General features: G+C 45.0%; 1 protein-coding gene across 5 annotated transcripts in view; it reads right to left on the bottom strand.

Annotated features, from left to right (window-relative positions):
* Nucleotides 1–13,090, bottom strand: part of ENOX1 (ecto-NOX disulfide-thiol exchanger 1) — a 527,672-nt gene extending 514,582 nt beyond the window's left edge. For 4 of the 5 annotated variants that reach the window (XM_067466940.1, XM_067466942.1, XM_067466941.1 and 1 more), the window contains exon 1: nucleotides 12,880–13,089. The gene's annotated coding sequence lies outside the window, so the exon portion shown is untranslated. Of the gene's footprint in view, nucleotides 1–12,879 lie in introns of all 5 variants that reach the window. The other variant, XM_067466943.1, reaches the window with a different exon arrangement.
* Between the last annotated feature and the right edge of the window lie 3,114 nt (nucleotides 13,091–16,204).

Below are 16,204 nucleotides of genomic sequence, written 5' to 3'. Positions count from 1 at the left end.
CAGGTTTTATGAGATTACTGCAGCAAATGCTGGATTCTGGGGCTCCTCCATGGAGCAGCTCTAAGCAGGAAGGAAAGCAAGGGGACGGGAAGCATAGATGCAGTGCCTGGAGCAAGAGATAAAAGACATGGTGCCACAATGGGATACTGAAGGAAGAGTGTTACACAACACCATTCAGGCAGCAATAAATATAAACTAGACCCCAATAACAGCAAATAAGTTTCAAAAATACTTTCATTTTTACTTCAGCAGATAATCAATAACTTCAACTTCTATCATGTTCACATTCTGAAATGTTTTTAAAGTACTCATAATGTTCTAATGATATACTCATTTCCCATACATGGTTCCTTGCAGTTATGCAATGTTATTTTCGTTTCCTTGGGCAGGTCTCAAGGGAAAAGCACTCTTCTTCAGTTAAAAGATTTCCAATTAATATTTGGATTATGAACTGAGTAGAGTTATCACCACTGAGCTGAGGAATAAAGTCTTCCGTTGCTCCACAACCCTGCACAAACACACACATGCACAAAGACACACCAACAACCAATTTTCATCCAGAGAGACCCTTGAACATCTCAGCCGTAGGATATGAGCCTTCACTATTCTGTGTTCCAGTTAGTAAGGATGAATTGCTGGTCACAGCAATGACTTTGGCACATGAAGCCAGCATTTGTGTGATCATAGATGCCAGTTACTTATTGGGACAATCATCTTTGGTATCTCTTCAGTTGCACGACAGCAGAGGTGAGCCCAAGCATGTCCAAAGTCCGGCCCAGAGGCCAATTGCAGCCCCTGTTCAAATTTCCACTAGCCCTTCCTCTCCAGGCTTCCCTTGTTTCTTTCCCTCCCTTGTTTCTTTCCTCCCTTCCTTGACTTCATTTCCCTCTTTGCTCCTTCTTTCTTGAGGATCAGGGGTCTGGATAAGACACGATCTATGAAAGAAGAGAAAGAGAGATGGCAGCCTCTTACATCCCTTTGCCCCAATTAAGTGTTGCCTTCTCCTTGGGTGGTTTCAGCCTCAGGCATTCTGTCCCAGTAGCCCTTTTGCTGTGGCTCCTCCCTTGAGCAGAAAAGGAAAGATAAAGGAGACAACTCTAAACCCCCCTGCCATAATCAAAGCCCTCCCAACAGATGGCCATGCTGCCTCTGCTGACAAACCTCCAGAGAAGAAGACTCCACCAGACTCTGGGGCAGCATAAGCCACTGTCTGAAATAGCTTTATGGCACACAAAAAGAATCCTAATTAACTTAACTTTCTCAACAGCCAAATGCAGACCCCCACTTCCCATTGAAAGACTGGTATGTTTACGCTAGTTAATTTATTTTCTTCATTTTATATATTGTATTGCTGTTTCGTAGAAAGGGCTGTGGTGCAGCTAGTTAGTAGCCAGCTGCATTAAATCACTACTGACTGAAAGGTCAAGAGTTTGAAGCCAGCCCGGGTCGGAGTGAGCTCCCCACCATCAAAAGTCTAACTTGCTGTTGACCTATGCTGCCTGAAAGACAGTTGCATCTGTCAAGTAGGAAATTTATGTACCGCTTTATGAAGAGAGGCTAATTTAACTTCCAGCTGCGTAGGCAGAAGAATGAGGAAGTACTCCATCAAAGGACTCAGTGTCACAAGTGGAAGGTGAAGCAGCAGCTCCCCCTGTGGCCAGAATCAAGCATACCCTCATGAAGCTGAAAAAACCCGGAATGTTAAATTGCCTCTGTGTCTGTCTATAGATGTTGTATGTTTAAATGGCAATGAATGGTTGCCATGTATATGTGCATTGTAATCTGCCCTGAGTCCCCTGTGGGGTGAGAAGGGTGGAATATAAATACTGTAAATAAATTCAAAGTGCTGGTTTTATCTTTTAAAGTTCTAAATGATTCTGGCCCAGACTACCTGTCCAAATGTATCTCCTGCCATAAACCATCACGAAGTTTAAGATCTTCAGGAGACGCCCTGCTCTCGATCCCACCACTATCGCAAACACGGTTGATGGGGATGAGAGAAAGGGCCTTCTCAGCAGTGGCCCCCACCTATAGAATGCCCTCCCTAGAGATATCAGATTGGCCACCTCCCTCTTGTCTTTTAGAAGGAAAATCAAGACCTGGTTATGGGACCAAGCGTTTGATCAGTTAGCAGCAAGTGGAAGAAGATCACACAACTTATGGCAATGAATTGACTCAGACTGGTTTTTGGATTTCGATTTTAATGGATGTGTCTTAATTAATTGTTTTAATTGTTTTAATTTTAATTTTTTATTGTACTGTGGTTGTTTTTATGATGCTAGCATCGTATGATGCTTTTGTTAGGCTGCCCTGAGTCCCCTTTCAGGGGGAGAAGGGCAGGGTATAAATATAGAAAATAAATAAATAAATAAATATGCCCCCCCCCCCACTTCAAATAAGATACATGCAGTGTGCTTAGGAATGTGTTAATGCTTTTTTCAAACTATATTCTGCCCTCCCCCCCCCCCCAGGCTGAGGGACTGTGAACTGGCCCTTGGCTAAAAAGTTTGGACACCCCTGGATTAGCCAGTTTGTGGCGCTATGGTCATGCTTCCTGCCAGGGATACAACTCTACCTTCCTGCAGCTCCATAGGCTTTTACCGTATATTCTGGCATTTAAGACTACTTTTTAACCCAAGAAAATATTCTCAAAAGTCAGGGGTCATCTTATGCGCGGGAGTCGTCTTATACGTGAGAGTTGTCTTATATGCTGGAGTAGCCTTATGTATGGGAGTCATCTTATATGTGGGAGTAGTCTTATATGCCGGGAGTCATCTTATAGAGTGGGTACTGAAACTTCCAATCCGGATTGGAGAATCTGTGGTTGCTGCATATTGGGGGGGGGGGGGACTCAAAATGGTAGTGGTGACGTCCCTGCCGTATGCAGCGATTGTATGAAAGCATTAAGGGTGACACTGTGCAAGTATAGAAAAAGAAAATCCATTTATCAGGATTCGTGGACTTAATGCGGTCCCAATGGTGAGGTGAAGGGGCGCCTCACCAGGAAGGTGTAAGTGAAGGGCGGAGCAAGCTACAGGCATCTGGGGCGCCCGGGGTATGGAAAAAAGAGATAGAGTAGCTCTAGGCCCAGAAAAACACACCTCTTTTATCTGTCTGTCCCACCCTTGTATCCTATTACTGTACCTCCTCCTCTGCCTCTCAGATCTCGCTCCTGAAGACTGCAGTGAAGTGGTGCAGGTGCGCATGTGCGAGATCTGAGAGGGACAGTAATAGGAAAATTACCATATTGAAATCAAATCTGATGCTTTTAAAAATTCTATTTGGTGTGTGTTGGAAGAGGGGTAGTCTTATACGACGAGTATATTCCAAACTCTATTTTTAACTGGAAAAGTTGGGGGTCGCCTTATACACCCAGTCGTCTTATATGCTGGAATATACGGTATTTTGAAAACAAGTTTGCAGTACCGACAAAGTTTAGTAAAAAAAATACAATAAAAATAAATGTATATTCTTTACTTACTGCAAGGGGGAGAGGGGGAGAGCAGGAAAATCGTGCCCCCTGAGATCTCTTCTGTTTCAGTACGGCGCACAGAAGCAGCTCGGGGTCATCGCACAAGGTAGGCTGCAGTTCCATGATGTGATCAGGAACTTTGATGGATTTTGCCACAAAATAGCAGGCGACGGGTTTGTTGCCGAGAATTAGCAGACCAGAAAAAGGTGGCGCACAATGCCAAGTGATACATCCTGCTTCTATGCTGATCTGCCACCTTCATGCAATAAATTCCTAAGTGACTGCAAAATGCCATGACCAGATCACCAGTGCTCTGTTTTCCAATGGATGTAGCAATGTTTCTTTCTAAACATTCAACATAGGACCACACACAGTGAGTGAGGGACTAAATGTCATTGGCAGAATACTGCTAAAAGAGAAATATGAAATAGCTTGACATTTCTCCATGACTGAAAATGTAAAAAGGCAGCTCACAAATACTCAGGCCATTGAAACCAACAGTAATATTTTGCAAGAAAATGGTTATTGCTCTTTTTTGTAACATGACCAAGTCAATTCTCTTTCTTCCATTGTGGGGACCCACTCCATTTATTACTTATTAAAGATACATTAAAAGACATGCTTCCTTGAGGTGAATTGCAAAAAAGTAGCAGTTATTGTCATTGTAAGGCTCAAAGTTATATTGTTTATTAAAATAACACCTGCTGTTCTAACAACGTGATGCCCTATCCATGTTCTACTAGGAGAGCTCTATGGATGTGCCAAATATCTAATTAACCCAATATACATTTCTACAGCTACATCAAGCTAAAAGTGAAAATTGATACATTTGTCCTTTGAATGCAATTCCTCCTCTGGATATTTCAGCCAAGTTTCACTACAAACTACCAATATACTGGATTCAGGTTGGTAAGGAAAATAACCTCCCACTGGTTTAGTGATATTCCCAGCAGCAAGTCAAATGTTTCCCTGCCCCAATGAAAGACAATTGACAAGAACAGGTAACAAAATTATATTTATATACTTTCAATTTCATTCCGAAGGGTAAAAATGTGTCAATATTTTCTGAGACACTATATATACTGTGAGAAAGAATCTGTTCAGGTTCTATGTGGGTATGCCTTCAAGTTGCCTGTCAACGTATAGTATAGCTTTGCATTTCATAAAGTTTTCTTAGACAAGGACTACTCCGAGGTGCTTTTGCTACTCCTTCTTCTGAAATAGTAGGATCTATTTCCCTGTTCCTATTGCTATGGAATGTGACCTCACAATCGTACTCTAGACAAGGTAAAGGTAAAGGTTTCCCCTGACATTGTCTAATTGTGTCCGACTCTGAGGGGTGGTGCTCATATCCATTTCTAAGCCGAAGAGCAAGCGTTGTCCATAGACACCTCCAAGGTCATGTGGCTGGCATGACTGCATGGAGCGCCATTACTTTCCCACAGAAGTGGTACCTATTGTTCTACTTACACTTGCATGTTTTCAAATTGCTAGGTTGGCAAAAGCTGGGGCTAAGAGCAGGAGCTCACCCCGCTCCTCAGATTCAAACAGCCAACCTTTTGGTCAGCAAGTTCAGCAGCTCAGTGGTTTAACCTGCTGCACCACCAGGGGCCCACGGTACTCTGGACATAACAACACAAACCTGAGACCTTAGCATGTGGACAATAGGGATCTTTATAGACAACTCTCTCAAAAAATACCTAGAGCATGAGTCTCTTTAATTCTGAGGAGTTGTTACAAAGTATTCTGCAGCATCTCTTTCTCCAACTAATTCTGAGGAAGTGGGAGATCTGAAAGAAAGGGCAAGTGAACAGAAATCACAGGCTGCAGAAAACTGTGATGGAGAAAACTGATGAAATGAAGTATCTTCACGCGGGATTCATCCAGGAACAGCTCAGAGGCCAGACAGTAACAGGCTAAGACCTGCATTCTGGGTCAAGGTTTTAACACAGCAGGCAAGCCTGAAACAGAACCAAAATTTAATTTTCATCCAGAGAGACCATGTAGCTCCTCTTGAACATCTCAGCCGTAGGATATGAGCCTTCACTACTCTGTGTTCTGGTTGTAATAAGAATTAATTGCTGGTCACAGCAAGGACTTTGACACATGGAGCCAGTGATTATTAAAAAAAAAACTATTATAACTTTACAAATACATCAAGCATCCCATAGCAAATATTAAGCCTATTTTTATCTAATAACTAGAAGAGAGCACTGGATAAAATTTAGCTTATTTACAGGCAATTCAAAACATTCTTTTATTTTATCCAACTAATGTCCACCCAGTTCATTTCAACTTTCCACAAACCATGCAAGATCAATAGGAGCACTAGCTATACTAACCAGAAAACACTCCAAAGCCCTGTGCAAAGTGCAGCCCTTAGAACTACAGTTGTGGCCTCAAAATGCTCTATAAAGTCCTCAACTGAGTGTGAAGAGGTCCCTCGAGCCACCCTGGGATCAAAACAAATGTTTGGTATGAAGATACAATCCACAGATGCAGGCACAATGTCAGGAGAAAATGCTGCTAGAACACGGCCATACAGTTCGGAAACCACACAACACCCCGGTGATTCCAGCCATGAAAGCCTTCAACAGTACGTATTTGCAAATATTTTCTGAAAATATTTGGCTTCTAGATGCTCAAGAAAGTCTTTAAACAAGAAGGCATTAATTAATGTTATTTATTCATTTTTGAATGGCTGTGGTATATGGCCACTGTGGAGCGTACTGAGATGGGCCTCTGCCAAGAGACACATATGCTCTGGATTCCTTGTTGGCATCATATCTAGGTGCCTACTGGCATGAAAGGCTTGTTATATTAGTGGCCTTGCTTGAGACTTTTTGTATGAGGCTTGCACACTTGGGTTTCCTTTGTTTGTTTCTCTATAACCCTTGGGATATCATCTTCCATTGGTTCACCTCAATCCTTTCACCCCATAACCAGCAATAGGGAAATGGACGGCCAGGCAAGGATAGTCTGGGTAGCATTAGTTGTTCTACTATTGGCTGGGAAGAGAAGCTGATCCCAATAGCAACTGGAGTGGAATGCTTTTTTTTATTTATTGCATTTTATTTCTAAGCCAGCCTCTTCCCAGCAAAGGTTTTAAGGCAGCTTCTCTGTAATACACAGCCTCTGAGGATTGTGGAGTCTCCTTTTCTGGAAGTATTTCAGCAGAAGCTCTGGTGTATAGCTTCTGCTGCATCACTTACTACCAATTCACTTTATTTCAGAACCGTAACAAATGTCACTATTCAGCACCAAAAGAACTCCAGTATCCAGGAAATCCAACATATAACCTGTTATATGTGCTGGGATGCAATTGTGGTCCGGGTGACAGCCAGATTGCTCACTGGAGAGGAGTTCAGGGAGCAGACAAACCCTACCCCCCCCCCCCCCCCAGTTGCCAGTCTGTTACCGAGCACAATTTAAAGTGCTGGCGTTAGTCTATAAAACCCTAAATCAGTGGTCTTCAACCTGTGGATCCCCAGGTGTTTTGGCCTACAGCTCCCTGAAATCCCAGCGAGTTTACCAGCTGGGAGTTGAAGGCCAAAACATCTGGGGACTCACAAGTTGAGAACCACTGCCCTAAATGGTTCCGGCCCAGCTTACCTATTCGAATGTATCTCCCTCTATGATCCACCTCAGAAGCTAAGATCATCGGGGGAGGCCCTGTTCTTGGTCCTTCGCTCTCCCTTGCAAGTGCAACTGGTGGGAATGATAGGCAGGGCCTTCTCAGTAGTGGCCCCTCATCTATGGAACCCCCTCCTCAGTGAAATTAGGTCACCCACCTCCCTCCTGGACTTCAGAAAAAAACTAAAACATGACTTTGGAACCAAGCTTTTTGTGAGTAAAGTGGAGCTGTGCAATAAGAGATTACAAATATCATAATGACAACTTGGACCAGCCTTAGAATATGTCTTGGATTGTGTGATTTTAATTGTTTAATATTTGATGTTTTAATTATTTTGGATTTTAATGCTTTGTTTATTTATCTAGCTGTGTGTATGTGTGTGTGTGTGTGTGTGTGTGTCTGTGTGGCATTGAATTGTTGCCTATGTGAGGCTGCCCTGAGTCCCCTTGGGACAATCCTACACTTGTCATAGCAGCCATGAAGTCCCAAAACAACTGGATTCAATTACCTTGTCCTGCCTGGTTCTGCAAATATGTTAAACTGAGACTACCTCTACTGGCCAAATATAACCCTCATACAGGGCAAAATAGGTGAATTGAGACCATGGATACTTTAGTTAACATTTTACCTCTCCGCATACATTATGATATTCTGACTACATGTAAATCAGTTGTCACCATGATTCTCAACATTTGCACACTATTTTCCAGAAAAGGTGCAGAAACAGGCAACCCCCGATGAAACATGGACTGGAGCAATTCTCCTGTCAGCCTTAGGTCTCTTCTGTTTAGAAGATGAGTTAGGTAAGGAGAGAAATGGGAAAGAATTGACAGAATCAAAACTCACAGCAACCCAGTGATTCTGACCATGAAAGTCTTCGACAACACATTAAACTCGAAGTGGCTAACAATCACACACTTTGATCCATTTAAAACAAAGCAAATAGGAAAATTAATAAATAATTAAATAGTATTGTGTGTCTGGTTAAAAATTCAATTAAAACATATTAAATACAATTAAAATGCATTAAAATGCATAATTCCCCCTCCCCAAAAAAATCCCACCCACAACCTGCTCAGCTATGAGCAATTGGGATGAAAAGAAACTGCTGCCCAGGCCAGGAGTTGTCTTGCAAAGTAGGCAGTTCTGGACTAGTTCTTGTATGGAGGCTTCTTCTATTGTCACACCCAAATATGTTGTGTTTTCAATGAGAAGTGAAAGGATGTGTCCTTACGATTTCAGAGGTTTGAAAATAATGAACAAGTTTGCAACCCAGATTGAGAGGAGCAGGACTGACAGTTTGAAGCTGTAGGCAGTTAACATGAAGTATTTAAGATGATTCGGGCTGCAATCTGGTGTGTGCTTCCCGTGTAGCAAGGACCATTGAGCACAGTGCATCAGAGTAAACATGCTTTGAATAAGAATGCAATTCCCACCGAGGCTGGGAGTCTTTTAAAAGTTGCTTGAAATAAATGCTTGAGACCGCAGTGGTTATGGAGGACAGATAAGAGATGGGATAGGAAGCAACAATTAGGTGCATTCGGGATTCCCAAAAGAAGGGGATCAATGGACCCCCCCCCCCCCCCCCCCCGAATTTCTAACTCTTTGGAACCAAGTACAGCCACCTTTATGAATTTGTTTAGTCAAGTTGGTGGACTCTTTCTTGTGGCAGTTAATTTCATATGTGTAAAGAACTGCTTCCTTTCATACATATCTCACTCATTGACTTCCCAGATTTTGGTAGTCTAAAAACTGAGGCCAAAACACCTTTGCTTGCTTTCTTTACACATGGTGGTTGTTAGAGTGGTCCAGTACTTCTGTGTTCTCAAATAATATGCTGTGCCCAGGTTGGTTCATTAATAATAATAATAATAATAATAATAATAATCTTTATTTATACCCCACCACCATCTCCCCAAAGGGGGGTCAGGGCGGCTAACGTGAGGCCAAGCCCAAAAATACAATACAGCAAAATAAAATACAGAATGCAGAATGCATTAGGTGCTCTGCTATGCCTGACATTTCAGTTTGACTTAGTTTGCAGTGCCTTTCATGTTCCTTGATTCGTGTTTGGGCAATGCTGTGTTTGGTGGTCCCTATGTAGACTTGTCCACTCTAACAACCACCATGTCAGACTACACAGAGAAGACATTGAAATCCACAAACATGTGGACAATTTGAACAGAAAGGAGGAAACCATGAAAATGAACGAAATTTGGCTACCAGTGTTTTTTACAAAACTCTAAAATCAGGACAGTAAATAAAGAACAATACTCAAAAAGCTGGGGAATTACAGACAAGAATCAATCTGGGCCAGCTAACACCTCCCAACAAAGGATTCCCACAGGCAGGAAGCAGCCAAGCCTTGAAGCTACAAGGCTTCACACTTTACATCCACACTTGCCTCAAAGAGACAAGAGTTTTTTCTCCCACCCTGGACGTTCCACAGATATATAAACCCCACTTGCTTGGTTTCAAACAGACCTCACAAACTCTGAAGATGCCTGTCATAGATGTGGGCAAAACGTCAGGAGAGAATACTTCTGTAACATGGCCAGACAGCCCAGAAAACTCACAGCAATCCACCTTGAGTCTCCTCGAGGAGAAAGGCAGGATGTAAATATAGCAAAATCTATATAAATAAAAATGTAATGTTTGTTTGTGGGATTGACATAGCTCAAAAACCACTGGATGAACTGACACCAAATTTGGACACAATACACCTATCAGGCCAACGAGTGGCCAGCACTCATAAAAACACAGCAAAAGAGACTTAAAAAGCCAAAAAATAAAAATTACATTACAACTCATGCGCAAAAACCACACACACACATATATATATGCGCAAACACACATACACACATATACATAAATATATGCACACATATACACACATAGAACACATATGCACAGATTGGGCCACAGCAATGTGTGGCTGGGGACGGCTAGTAATAAATCTGGGATGCTAGAGACCCTCGAGACCCCCACATGCACAACATGTGAATGAGAGGGAAAGACTTTCCAAGCTCCTGTCAATCAAGTCTAGAATTTGAAGAGCTGCCTGTCTGCCATCTGAAAGACTTTTTCTCTTTGACAAAGACTTGGTTCTTGGGTATTTTTTACACTGGCAATCAAAAATAAGAGGCACAAACAGATAGAGACACTTAAGAAAAACAAAGCTAAATAAACGCGTGGGCTTTTATGAAGTGCAACTCGTTTCCACACCACCGTCTCCTGAAATTGCAAGGAGGTGGTGGTTGGGCTGTTCATTTCCCAGCCTGCAGACTGTGATCTCTCACCCTTGGCACTCATCCAAGAAGAGGGGAAAGTGGGGGGGGGGGGGCACCCCTGGGAGACTAGCCAATATTTTCACCATCTTTTGGATAGCTTTTTTTCCCTGCGGCAATGACACCCAAGAAAGCCAGACCTTACATTAGGGAGTCACCTCTGGGGCAGACAGAGAGAGAGAAAGAAGCGAGCAAGCGACTGATGCCCTGTTCCTGAAGCGAGGCTGCTCCCCTCAGGAGAGAAGGAAGGATGCTGTCCAACTCTCCTGAGTTGAAACAAGCTCTCATTCAGACAAGAGTTCTTCCTCCCACCCTGGACATTCCACAGATACATAAACCCCACTTGCTTTGTTTCCAACAGACCTCACAAACTCTGAAGATGCCTGTCATCGATGTGGGCAAAACATCAGGAGAGAATGCTTCTGGAACATGACCAGACAGCCCAGAAAACTCACAGCAATCCACCTTGAGTCTCAGAGCCCCCGGTAGCACAGTGGGTTAAACCCCTGTGCCGGTAGGACTGAAGACCCACAGGTTGCAGGTTCGAATTCGGGGACAGCGTGGATGAGCTCCCTCTGTCAGCTCCAGCTCCTCATGCGGGGACATGAGAGAAGCCTTCCACATGGATGGTAAAACATCAAGACATCCGGGCGTCCCCTGGGCAACATCCTTGTGGACGGCCAATTCTCTCACACCAGAAGCGACTTGCAGTTTCTCAAGTCGCTCCTGACACGACAAAAAAAAAACTTGAGTCTCCTTGGAGACAAAGGCAGGAAGTAAATATATATAGTAAAATAATAATAATAATAATAATAATAATAATAATAATAATAAATAAGAGTTCTTTTTCCCACCCTGGACATTCCACAGATATATAAACCCAATTTTCCTAGTTTCCAACACACCTCACAACCTCTGAGGATGCCTGCCATAGATGCAGGTGAAATGTCAGGAGAGAATGCTTCTAGAACATGGCCAGACAGCCCACAAAACTCACAGCAATCCACCTTGAGTTTCCTTGGGGACAAAGGCAGAATGCAAATATAGTAAAATAATAAATAAAACAATAAATAAGAGTTCTTTCTCCGACCCTGGACATTCCACAGATATATAAACCCTATTTTCCTGGTTTCCAACACACCTCACAACCTCTGAGGATGTCTGCCATACATGCAGGCAAAACATCAGGAAAGAATGCTTCCAGAACATGGCCAGACAGTCTGAAAAACTCCCAACAACCCAAGCTCTCTTTTCCTTCTGGTTGATGGAAAGGGATGGACCAATTGCCCATTTGCCTCTGACATGCCCTGACGCGTGACCAACATTAGAATAATAGTTGGAAGAGACCACATGGGCCATCTATAGGAGAACCCCTTGCCATGCAGGAAAAGCACAATCAAAACACCCCCAGCAGATGGTCATCCAGCCTCTCCTACTTGTTTTCTGCTGCTCTGAAGATTAGGACGCAGAACAATGGCTTCAAGAAAGGAGATTCCATCTGAACATGAGGAAGAACTTCCTGACTGTGAGAGCTGTTCAGCAGTGGAACTCTCTGCCCCGGAGTGTGGTAGGGGCTCCTTCTTTGGAAGCTTTTAAACAGAAGCTGGATGGCCATCTGTCGGGGGGTGCTTTGAATGCAATTTTCCTGCTTCTTGGCAGAATGGGGTTGGACTAGATGACCCATGAGGTCTCTTCCAACTCTTTGATTTAAAGCTTCTACTACACTCCAAGGCAGGGAGAGTTCCACTGTTGAACAGCTCTTAAGGTCAGAAAGTTCAGGTGAAATGAAGCCATTCAGGTCTTGAAAATGGATACTATCAAGTTTTCAGAACCTCCACTATCAACCCCCAAAAAGCCCACAAAGCATCTAGGAAACTTTTGCTGTCAAGTCAGCTCCTTGGTCCTTGCTCTCCTAGGTCTCGCCTTGGGCAGGAGATGGCACTAGGGACACGACCCTCTCCATCCCTGTGGACTGAGGACTGGCTCCAACCCCCCCCCCCCTTCAGTGACAGGAGGAAACTTTCAGGAGGAAGGGGGGTGATGGCAAAGCGCCTTCAAGGCACAAAGTCCTCCCTTCCTTTGCAAGAGCCGCCTGGGGGTGGACGGAGGGGCCAACCGAGGGGCGGGGAGGGTCTGCTCCCCTTTCCCGAGAGGAAGAGAGGAGGAAGGGGCGCCAGGCCGGGAGAGGAGGAAACTTTTGGACTCTGGGGTTGGCAGGAGGAAGAGGAGGAGGGATGGAGACCAAGGGCAGAAGCAGAGGAGGAAGAGGAGGCAGAGGAGGAGCCCCTCCGCGCCGCCCATCTGCCCCAAGCCCCTCGCAGGCTGGCTGCCTGGCTGCCTGGCCCGGCCTGCTCCCTTCTCCCCACTGAGGATGGGAAGCGGGACCCCGCCGGGTGGATGCTGCCGCTGCTGCTGCTGCCATTGCCGCCCGCTCTCCGGGGCTGCCCCTTCCTCCCCTTCCCTTTCCTTTCTTCCCCTTCCCTTACCTGCGCGCAGAAGTCCAGCCAGATCCCGGTGGCGCCGCGCGGGTTGTCAGCAGCCCGGGTGGGCGAGCGAAGCAGGCAGGCAGGCAGGGAGGGAGAGGAGGCTGGGCGAAGGCGAGCTGGACCCAGGCAGCAGCAGCAGCAAGAGGAGGAGGAGGAGCGGATGCTGCTGCTGCTGCTCCTGCCGCCTCTCTCTCTCGCTCTCTCTCACTGACTGGCTGCTGCAAGGGACCGAGGCGAAATTCTGCCGCCGAGGACAAGCGCAGACAACGCGTTCGCCAGGTGCGTCGCAGAGCTCCAGGAGGGCCGCCCAGGAGCACCCCCCGCCCCCGTTACTCCAATGGAAGCAAGGCGCCCTCCTCCTGCTCACCTGGAAGGGAACTGGGGGGAAAGGAGGAAGGAGGGACCCAAGCCCAGACCCCCTCCCCCGGAGCCCCTATGGGCCCCCTTCCTTTCTATACTACCAGGTTTGGATGAAAAGTAATGCCTCCACCATTGTAACTCCTCAACAGATGGCAGTACTGGTATGCAGCAGGTACTGGCTTGTTCAGTAGACACTCCTCTACAGTTCCATTTTGGCAGGAAGCCTTAGCATTGAACGGCTTTGTTGTTAAAGTGCAAATTATGGAACCCTGCGCAGACGGTCGGTCAATGCGACTTAAGCAACGTGCAGTCATTGAACGCCCCTGTTACTCCAATGGAAACAAGGCACCCTCCTCCTGCTCACCTGGAAGGGAACTGGGGGGGGGGGGGAGACCCAAGCCCAGAACCCTCCCCCCCCCGAGCCTCTGGACTTTTCTATGGCCCCCCTTCCTTTATATAATTCCAGGGTTGAATGAAAAGTAATGCCTCAACAGAAGGCAGTACTGCTATGCAGCAGGTACTGTAACTCCTCAACAGATGGCAGTACTGGTATGCAGCAGGTACTGGCTTGTTCAGTAGACACTCCTCTACAGTTCCATTTTGGCAGGAAACCTTAGCATTGAACGGTTGTGTTGTTAAAGTGAGAAGTATGGAACCCTGTGCAGGCAGTACGTCAATGCGACTTAAGCAACGTGCAGTCATTGAATTCTTGACAGCAGAAGTTGTCTTATCCTGGCTACCTCAGAGAGAAGTTTGGCAACAATAATGGTCACGTAGGGGAATTTGAAGAAAAAAAACCTAGTAAGAACTTTATTTGGATTTGGGCTGATCTATTGGGAAGGTTTCTCAGTAGTAGGGTAAAGGTAAAGGTTTTCCCCTGACATGAAGTCCAGTCGTGTCTGACTTTAGGGGTTGATGCTCATCTCCATTTCTAAGCCAAAGAACCAGCATTGTCCGTAGACACCTCCAAGGTCATGTGGCCGGCATGACTGCATGAAACGCTGTTACCTTCCCACCATAGCAGTACCTATTGATCTACTCACATTTGCATGTTTTCAAACTGCTGGGTTGGCAGAAGCTGGGGCTGACACTGGAAGCTCACGCCGCTCCCCGGATTTGAACCTGCAACCTTTCAGTCAACAAGCTCACCAGCTCAGTGCTTTAACCCACTGCACCACCGGGGGCTCCAGTATCAGTAGTAGGTTACTAATATGTAGCTGAGCTTGTTTGTAAAAACTGCAGGACAATAAAATGTGAGGCATAGGGCCCTTCCACACTACCTCTTTATCCCAGGATCTGATCCCAGTTTATCATTTTACCCCAGGGCCCTTCCATACAGCCATATAACTCAGAATTTCAAGGCAGAAAATCCCATAATATCTGCTTTGAACTGGCTTATCTGAGTCCACACTGCCATATATTCCAGTTCAAAGCAGATAATGTGGGATTTTATTCTGCTGTGTGGGAGGGGCTCTAGGTTATCTGGCAGTGGCGACTCATATATTCCAGTTTAAAGCAGATAATCTAGGATCAGATCCTGGTATAAAGGGCAGTGTGGAAGGGTCCATACATTCAACATCTTGGTTATTACAAAGGCAAAGTCTTGCATTGCATGAGACTCTGCAAATTTACCCCAAAGCACTTCGGATGGGAACACATTGCACCTTGGCTTGGAGAATAGGTGGCGATATTTGGCCACAGACACATTTTTAAGATAATTTGCTTCATGAAAAGGGCCAGCAAAGTGTATGCTCAGTGCACTTGGGGAAGAAGAAACATATGAGCAGTAATGCAGCTCACCGAAGGCAATGTCTTACAGCACTGTTTCTCAACCTTCCTAATATTGTGACCCCTTAATACAGTTCCTCATGTTGTGATGACCCCCAGTCATAATATTATTTTCGTTGCTAATTCATAACTGGAATTTTGCTATTGTTATGAATCATAATGTAAATATCTGACATGCAGGATGTATTTTCATTCACAAATACCCTATACGCCCAAATTTGAATACTGGTGGGGTTGGAGGGGGGAATGAGTTTGTCATTTGGGAGTTGTAGATTTATAGTTCGCCTACAATCCAAGAGCATTCTGAAGTCCACCATCGGTGGAATTGAACCAAACTTGGCACACAGAACTCCCATGACCAGCAGAAAATACTGGAAGGGTTTGGTGGGCATTGACCTTGAGTTTTGGCATTGTAGTTCACCAACATCCAGAGAACACTGTGGACTCAAGCAATGAAGGATGTGGACCAAACTTGGCACGAGATGCCCAGATGTGAACACTGGTGGAGTTTGGGGAAAATAGACCTTGAAATTTGGGAGTCATAGTTGCTGGGATTTATAGTTCACCTACAATCAAAGAGCATTCTAAACCCCACCAATGATAGAATTGGGCCAAACTTCCCACACAGAATCCCCATGACCAACAGAAAATACAGTGTTTTCTGATGGTCTTTGGTGACCCCTCTGAAAGCCCCTTGCGACCTTCCCAGGGGTCCCGACCTCCAGGTTGAGAAACACTGTCCTACAGTCTTTGTTTGATAGATTAAAGTGCCAATATGAGATAAGAGGGAGGAAGAGAGGCCAATAGAAGAGGCAATAGAAGAGTTAAGCTTTAACCAGTTGCTGGTGTAATCATTCTGAGCTAGATGGTAAATCAGACCTGAGCCCAGTCTGAAAACACTGACCGTAATCCAATATTTAAGGGCCCACCACCAAGCTTTTGTTGACAGGGGGATTTCCCCAGATTTTAACAGTAAGACACAGGATGGCACACATCTGGGGAACTGGAAGACGGCCCTCAAGAACTGTGGTTGGTGCTAATCTATCTTAGGTGTTGAGCCACCAATCCAGGTGCTGGATGCGTCTTGGCATTACATTTTTAAATAGCTGATGGTATATACCAGGCATGGGCAATCTTTGGTCCTCCAGGTGTTTTGGACTTCAACTCCCACAATTCC

The sequence above is a fragment of the Anolis sagrei genome, chromosome 3 (assembly GCF_037176765.1).
Source record: "Anolis sagrei isolate rAnoSag1 chromosome 3, rAnoSag1.mat, whole genome shotgun sequence".
In the NCBI taxonomy this organism is placed as follows: Eukaryota; Metazoa; Chordata; class Lepidosauria; order Squamata; family Dactyloidae; genus Anolis; species Anolis sagrei.
Note: the sequence above shows the minus strand (reverse complement) of the source record. Positions and strands in the feature narration are given on the sequence as shown.